Raw genomic sequence first — 8434 nt, 5'->3', positions numbered from 1 at the left:
AAGTCTCTCGGAGGAGTGCGGCTGGTGCAACGACGACCGAGGTCTGTGCGACAGGCCTCACCTGGACGAAAATCGGCGCTTCAGCATTAAGCTCCAGGAGACCTTTGATGTTGAAACGGTACGCAACGGCGACAAGTGTTTTTTCGTAATTAAGCACGACTTCAACTATTTCAACGTGTAATTTTCAATTCGACTAGCTTATCCCATGCTATGCAAGACACTATGTCTTGGATAGGATGGGTTTTGAAGACCATAAAAATTTCGAAACAAAGAGAATACACCTAAGGACCCATCATGATATGGATTTTGAAGTAAATCTGTACAATTCTCAGAGTGTAACCCATTTTGATTGCCAAAATTGGGAAGCACTTTGCAAGATGTATGGTTTTTATGAGGATATGATTGTCACCATGGATCTTGGTGATCCTGACATCGAGCAAAATAATATGGACATTTGGGTCCTTACTGATACGCTTCCGATTCTACCGCTATGTGAGTTTCTCAAACATAGTTATTAACTAATTTATATTGTTTATTTCAAAATAGTTGACAGCTTATTTTCATTTTTCAAACAATGTGCGGAAGATGGTAGACAAAACCCACTACACCGATGGTTCCGAATTAACTTATAAGGAGAAAAATCATCCGATCGCATTTTATACCGAACTTGAGAATTACAATGTCTATTATGGAACTCCTCCACATTATGGTTAATACGTGCCACTAGTGCACATGTTGAACCACGGTAACATCTATGGAGATGCCATGGTAAGATTTTTACTATTACGACATCTGTGCATCTTTTGCATACTTCTAAAACTGAACTACATTGCTAACTACGAAGTTATTACTATGTTTTTCAACAGAAAATCCCGAAGGATTGTGTGCCTCATCTGATGTATCAGAATGGTCGCCTTGATGTTTTGAACGTACGGCTAGGTCATCCTACGAATCTCACCTTTCATATCGGATTTCTAAAACTAGTGAAGATATGAAAAATCAAAGAATGGAAAAAATGTATGGATAGTTGTAAGGAGGTACTTGGAAGCAACATTGTGCGAAAGGCAAGAATTGGAGACATGATAATCTCCATTCTCCATAATGGAGAGTAAGGGGCTATCTTGTTTTATGCTATTTTACCTAAGAGAATATAGTAGGTCTTAAGAGAATGTAGTAGGTCCTATGAGGTATAATGTTTATTATGTGGTACAATGTGTTAGAGTTGATGATAAGGAGTAGTTATGATTATGACTAGTGACCAACTTGCTATGTGATGTCTCATTGATGAAAACGATGATCATGAGGAGGTGTTATATGACAATGATGTATTATGATGATAAGTTGTTAATGATATGATGATGATATTTATTATATCATTGGGTGAAAGAACCGCGGATTAGTTTCAAGTGGATGTCCATCCACTTGAAACTAGTCTATGGTTCTTTCACCCCTTGATGTAATAACTCATTATGATATAAAAACAATCTATAAATTGCTGCTGTATGAAAACTTGTATAAAGGCGTATGAATACAACATGAAATAAAATACGAAATAATAGTAGTAGCGCGGGCTGGTAGAAGCGCTACTGTTAACTACCAGTAGCACTGCTTGGGGAAAGGGCTACTACTAAGTCGATGTAGTAGTAGCGTGGGTTGACCCACGCTACTGCTAACCTTTAGCTGTAGCGCCGTACCAGTAGCGCTCCCACCCGCGCTACTAATAGGCCTAAAACTCGCGCTGCTGTTAGGCTTTTCCCTAATAGTGATGCCATGCATATATAATAGAATTTCTCGTACGAGCATGCATACACACACACACACAATTTGGTATGTACAATTTCTCCTACAATTTGCAAATCATTACATGCAGGCATTAGGTGAAATGGTATTCTTCGCCGGGATGTATGATGTGACGCCCCCGCTTCGATCGTACACTAATCATACACGCAAATGTGTACGATCAAGATCAGGGACTCACGGAAAGATATCAGAACACAACTCTACAAATAAAATAAGTCATACAAGCATCATATTACAAGCCAGGGGCCTTGAGGGCTCGAATACAAGAGCTCGATCATAGACGAGTCAGCAGAAGCAACAATATCTGAGTACAGACATAAGTTAAACAAGTTTGCCTTAAGAAGGCTAGCACAAACTGGGATACAGATCGAAAGAGGCGCAGGCCTCCTGCCTGGGATCCACCTAAACTACTCCTGGTCGTCGTCAGCGGGCTGCACGTAGTAGTAGGCACCTCCCGAGTAGTAGTAGTCGTCGTCGACGGAGGCGTCTGGCTCCTGGGCTCCAACGTCTGGTCGCAACAATCGAGTATAGAAAGGGGGAGCAAAGCAACCGTGAGTACTCATCCAAAGTATTCACAAGCAAGGAGCTACACTACATATGTATGCATTGGTATCAAATGGAAAAAGGCTATCTTATTTGGAATGAACTGCAGAATGCCGGAATAAGAGGGGGATAGCTAGTCCTATCGAAGACTACGCTTCTGGTAACCTTCATCTTGCAGCAGGAGAAGAGAGCAGATGGTAAGTTCACCAAGTAACATCGCATAGCATAATCCTAACCGATGATCCTCCCCTCGTCGCCCTGTGAGAGAGCGATCACCGGTTGTATCTGGCACTTGGAAGGGTGTGTTTTATTAAGTATCCAGTTCTAGTTGCCATAAGGTCAAGGTACAACTCCAAGTCGTCCTATTACCGAAGATCACGGCTATTCAAATAGATTAACTTCCCTGCAGGGGTGCACCACATAACCCAACACACTCGATCCCATTTGGCCGGACACACTTTCCTGGGTCATGCCCGGCCTCGGAAGATCAACACGTCGCAGCCCTATCTAGGCACAACAGAGAGGTCAGCACGCCGGTCTAAATCCTATGGCGCAGGGGTCTGGGCCCATCGCCCTTTGCACACCCGCACGTTGCGAACGCGGCCGGAAGCAGACCTAGCCTAGCAGGCGTTCCAGTCCAATCCGGCGCGCGCCGCTCAGTCGCTGACGTCACGAAGGCTTTGACTGATACCATGACGTCGAGTGCCCATAACTGTCCCCGCGTAGATGGTTTGTGCGTATAGGCCAGTAGCCAGACTCAGATCAAATACCAAGATCTCGTTAAACGTGTTATCTTGAAATAACCGCGAACGCCGACCAGGGCCAGGCCCACCTCTCTCCTAGGTGGTCTCAACCTACCCTGTCGCTTCGCCACAAAGATCCACTCAGAGGGCCGTCGGGGCAACCGTCCTTTCGGACCCAATCCGTGAATCACTCGCGGGTACTCCTACGAGCCGACCCGTCTTTGGTCACCACAAGTATCATATATTATGTATAGGTATATACCCGTGATCAACTCCCGAGTGATCACGGCCCGATAGTATAGCTTGGCAGACGGACAAGAATGTATGGCCATTGATGATAAACTAGCATCCTATACTAAGCATTAGGATTGCAGGTAAAGGTAACAACAGTAGTAGCAAGGACAGGCTATGCATCAGGATAGGATTAACAGAAAGCAGCAACATGCAACACTACTCTAATGCAAGCAGTATAGAGAGTAGAGTAGGCGATATCTGGTGATCAAGGGGGGGGGGGGCTTGCCTGGTTGCTCTGGCAAGAAGGGGTCGTCGTCGACGTAGTCGATCACAGGGGCAGCATCGTTCTCGGGGTCTATCGAAGAGAAGAGGGGGAAGAAATAGTAAATATAAAGCAAACAAGTGCATAATAGGACAGCAGGCAGAGCTAGGCGTGTTCTAACGCGGTACTACACGTAACCGGCGAAGGGGGAAACATCCAGGAATGTTTTCCCGATTCCGGACCTGTGTCAGATAGATGACCGGAGGGGGAAAGTTCCATGTTCAGATAGTTAGAGGCATCTGACAGGTAAGCGAACCGCGTGTTCGGATTCGTCTCGTCGTTCTGAGCAACTTTCATGTATAAAACTTTTTCATCCGCTACGGATTATTTTATATGATTATCCAAAGATCAAATGATTTTAGTAATTTCTAAAATATTATTAATTTCGAAATTTAAACAATGAAATACTAAGAGCACCCAGCTGTGGACTAGCCACAAAGGCTGACGGGTGGGCGTGGTCAACTGCTGACTCAGCAGTTGACTGGTCAAGATGTTGACTGGGTCCACCTGTCATTGACTAATATTTTGACAACTATGCTAAAAAGGTTTATTTAGCAAGGGGACCCACATGTCACACTCTAATTAGCATCTCAAGTTACCACCAATACCTAATTAGATTAATTAAACGGCCAGCCACATGTGGCAGTGGCAGTGGCACAACCAGCTATGCCCACGGCTGTGTTGCCATGGCCATCACGCACTTGGTTGTGCACACACACGCACAGCACATGGTTGTGCACACGGCCATGGCCAGCACGCACACGAGGTGCATGGGCAGCAGCGAGCATGCGCTGGCGCGGGCAACAGAGCAGCAGCGGTAGCGGCTAGGAACAACAGCATAGCAGTAGAAGACGAGACGCAGCAGGAGGCAAAGCAACAACGGCAGCAGCTATGCAGCGGCACCAGCAAGAGCAACTCCAGTTTAGAGCAGCAGCAGAGAACCGCAGCAGCAGTGGGCAGCAACAGAGCGGCGGCAGCAGCGGCGCAGTAGCAGGAGGCGGGCGACGGGAGCGCTAGGCGGCAACGGCGGCGGTTAGCGCGCAGGCTTACGGCGAGAGGCCAAGCGGGGCGCGTGTGGGTACTGGCGCGGGCAAGGGGTGGCGCCTGGGGTGGCCGAAGGGAGCAGCCGGACAAGGCGAGGCGCAGCCCGGGTCGCGCTCGCGCACAGAAGCAGAGCTTCAGGCGTGACCTCGGGAGGACTTGGGCGGCGGCTACGTCGACGGGAACTAGGGGGAAAGGCGGGGGATCGGCGCTTCTCACCGCGGGAGGGCTGATGGTGAGCTCGTACGGTGCCGGGGTGGACGAGAAGACGCGGATCGACGGCGAGGACGCGGCGGCCGCGGCGGAGAAAAACGATGAGGGCGACACCGGCGTTGCTCCCCGAGCTCGATCCAGTGCGGTAGGCGATGGAGGTGACCTTGGTGGAGCTCCAAAACACCAGGGGGCGGCTCGGGGTGGCCCCGTTCCGCGACAACGACGGTGGCGCGGCGACACATATGCTCAGGAGAGCTCGGGATCGAGAGGGAGACGCGAGGGGGAGAGGGTGAAGGGGGGGAATGAAGCTAGGGTTCACCAGTGGGTCGTGGGGGTCGCCTTATCCAACAGGGGGGCCATGGGATGGCCGGCACGCGACCATGGCGGCCGGATGCACGCCACGCCTCCCGTGCCTCCTGTAGCGAGGAAGGAGAAGGCCGGTGGTGGGCTGGCCCAGGTTACTGTAGCACTAGGCTTCTAATGCACAGTAAGCACTTAGCCTTTTTCCCTTTTTTATTTTGCCTTTTTTATATTTTAGCTACGGCCTTGCATTCTAATTTTTGCTTCCAATGAATTGAGTTTCATACAAAACTTGTCCCATAAATATTAGTCATCACATTGGAGAGGCCCACAAAGTGTTAAGCAGTTTGGAAAAACCTAAACGTTTATTTAATTTTGAAAAGGCTATTTTGGTTGTTATTGGACCACTTTATATTTCCTAGGAATTAACTGGTGAGTCAAATGAAGTTAGTTTTAACATGACAAAGATCAGGGGGGTTATACTAAAATGTGAACATTTTAGTATTATAGTTTGGAGAAACAATATTTTGACTTGTCTTTTAATTTGAATTTGAGGTCGGTTTGGCACAAAGTGATGATTAGAAAATTTTAATTATGATGACGTGGCACCATTAATAGGAGTTTACTTTAGCTTGACACCCGGGATGTTACATATGACCTGCTCAAGGAAAAATCCTGCAATTTTCTTTTGAAGTGCTCGTATGCGGTCCTTTGGTAGGATCCTATCCCGCATCTCCACCATCTTTAATTAAAGAAGGAGATCAATATGAAAATATTAGTTGTGTGTATATATATTAGATCATGATAAAAAAATTATGAATAGTGTTTACGTACCCAAAGATGTCTTGCATCTCTGCTTTTTCGGTCATAAAGTGAATATTCTCGCAAACGTAGTATGCACATAAGTTATTCTCCCTTTCCCGCCTCATGCACTTTACGAGAATAGAATTCAATCAAATAATAATCAAGCATGATAATTGTATTGAAACTAGAATTAAAGAGATGCACGGACGTAGCTAGTACTACTTAAATACCTTGGACCGTCGCGAGTTCAGCTTTGGTTTCCATTCACCGACAACCTATTTGATGATCTTTCTCCAAATCCTGCCCGGCAAAGAAACTGAATAAATGAGTTATTAATTACTTGATATCAGGAAATGAACTAAAGAGGCCGATATAGTGCGATAATGATTGAAATTACTTGTCGAGCATCAAAAACAGGCTGGAGTATTCTTTAGGGTCTTTACCTAGTGAGTCTAGTGCTTCAACAGTTTCCTCGTCAATTCTAATAATTAGCAGGATCCAGTGAAAACTTCGCACATGTTTGTATAAGCGGTCATACATAACTCATCAGCTACATTAACATCGAGTAAGCAAAATAGAATTTGTAGTACAAGACGGTAACACTCATTTGAAGTTGTAAGGAAATAGTATTTCTGGTCTGGTATTTGGTTCCTTCAAAAACATTAGCAAGTTATTCTCTATGTCTTCTTTGTGTTTTTTTAACATAGCTTCATTAACGGTATTTGGGTCAATGAACCCAATGCCATATACCCCATCCCTCTTCATTTAAAAAAATCATTCTGCATAATACCACACAAAAGAATATAATGAGGATAATTACAAGCAATGAACGAGCTGAGCTAGAGACTTAAATTATAGAAAGAAATCACTTATAGACAATAGCAACTGACGATAGATTTTTCGAACGCGTCTTGATTGAATAACTGAAAATTTTCTGAAAACTCAATCGACACCATCGTTTCCATGGAAGTAATGCTCTGGCTTGACTTTCACCATGAGGCCCTCTCGCTCGGCCTTAACCAGGCCGGGCCTATTGCTCCGGACAAAAGGTCTGTTTTCTACTGGTGAGATCACTGGCACTTTCTACTGGTGAGATCACTTTCACCATGAGGCTCCACGGAGTAGTAGTTCTATTTTTTGTGTGTGGAAACACGGAGTAGTACTATAATCATGGAGTGTAATCTACACTCTGCTAAGCTACCTGATAACCTCCACGGATGAATTTCTTGATCACCTTGGTAGATAGATTTCTTGCATTTCGACGCAAATGTTGTGGATTCTGCTTATTTTTCTTCAATGGACGGCAACAAGCCAGAATTTAGTTTGATTCGGAGTAGCTTAACTTTTTGAAATAACAGTGCAGCAGTATGTAGACTGTGTTGTATGTACCAATGTTGATCTGAAAATAAGGATGTGGATGAAACAAAGTTATACTGGAAAAAAGATGTGGACAACGGGCTATGAGTTCATTTGGCTACGAGCCTCATCTGTGCCATTTAAATTCGTCATAATCCTTCTTAGATAAAGCTGATCCAAGCCTGTGGATGTGGAACACAACGCCTGTACCTGCTCGTTTTCATTGGTCATCCTGACAGATAGGAGATCACTGAACGAACATTCCTCTTTTTTCTCAGCATGCGCTGCAAAGAGACAAACAACGGAAGAGTCAGTTGGTTGCCGAGTGGCGAACAGTTTGCATTCGGGAAGGAGCAAAATCCACATCGCAAGGCCCACTGCTGGAGCCTTTTGACAATTCACAGAACAGAAAATAGCTTTCTTGACGTTTCTGTTAACTCTAGATTCGTGTTTTTTGACCTTGGGATAAGCTCCGAGATTGCACGTGGTTGATCCTAATCTCCATAGACAATTCTAGGTTGGTTAATCAAATAAGTTGTCCAAGGGATGCAAACGAATTGCACAGGAGAAAAGCAGAGAGCGTCTTAGAAACAGATAACCCCCTGGACTAAATTGCTAGTACTAGAATTTGCACATGGAACAAATTCCTGGGCGGCCGCTTGAGAGTCAATCTGGCTGACCGGAAAGCATCAGCTACCTGGACAAAACAGGGCACCAGTTGAAGTAACTAAGCCAGATGCTGCCGTCTTGGGTTATTTTTGCCACCAGCATCAGGCCAAGTTGGGGCGGCGGCCGTGCCACCCGCAAGTGGATGGACTCGTACACTGACCGGACCATGCGATTTCTTTCCATTAGCGAAAAATATTACAAGTTGAACACGAGCAACAGACACTTGTTTGTAGAACCTGAGCATTTCACCAGATTTCTGCGACAGTTGAACTGCTTCGTAGTGTAAAGAACATTGGAAGTTCAATGCCATGCCCAGGGTTTTATGCTTAGCAGTCAGACACAGCCCAAAATTTCCTCCACCCGTCTGTTAAAAATCGGCAGGTACGGACGCGTCGCAGCAGCATCCAAA

General features: G+C 45.5%; 1 long non-coding RNA gene across 1 annotated transcript; it reads right to left on the bottom strand.

Annotated features, from left to right (window-relative positions):
• Positions 1-1983: 1983 nt before the first annotated feature.
• LOC147987035 (uncharacterized) lies at positions 1984-5209 on the bottom strand. Its single transcript, XR_015617530.1, has 3 exons — positions 4903-5209; positions 3607-3675; positions 1984-2308 (listed from the first exon to the last, which is right to left on the bottom strand). It is a non-coding gene; the product is annotated as an uncharacterized LOC147987035 (long non-coding RNA).
• Positions 5210-8434: the final 3225 nt, after the last annotated feature.

This window comes from Triticum urartu, chromosome 2A (assembly GCF_056163025.1).
Source record: "Triticum urartu cultivar PI428250 chromosome 2A, HENAU_Tu73, whole genome shotgun sequence".
NCBI lineage: Eukaryota > Viridiplantae > Streptophyta > Magnoliopsida > Poales > Poaceae > Triticum > Triticum urartu.
The sequence above is the reverse complement of the archived record's forward strand: the minus strand, read 5'-3'. Positions and strand labels throughout refer to the sequence as shown.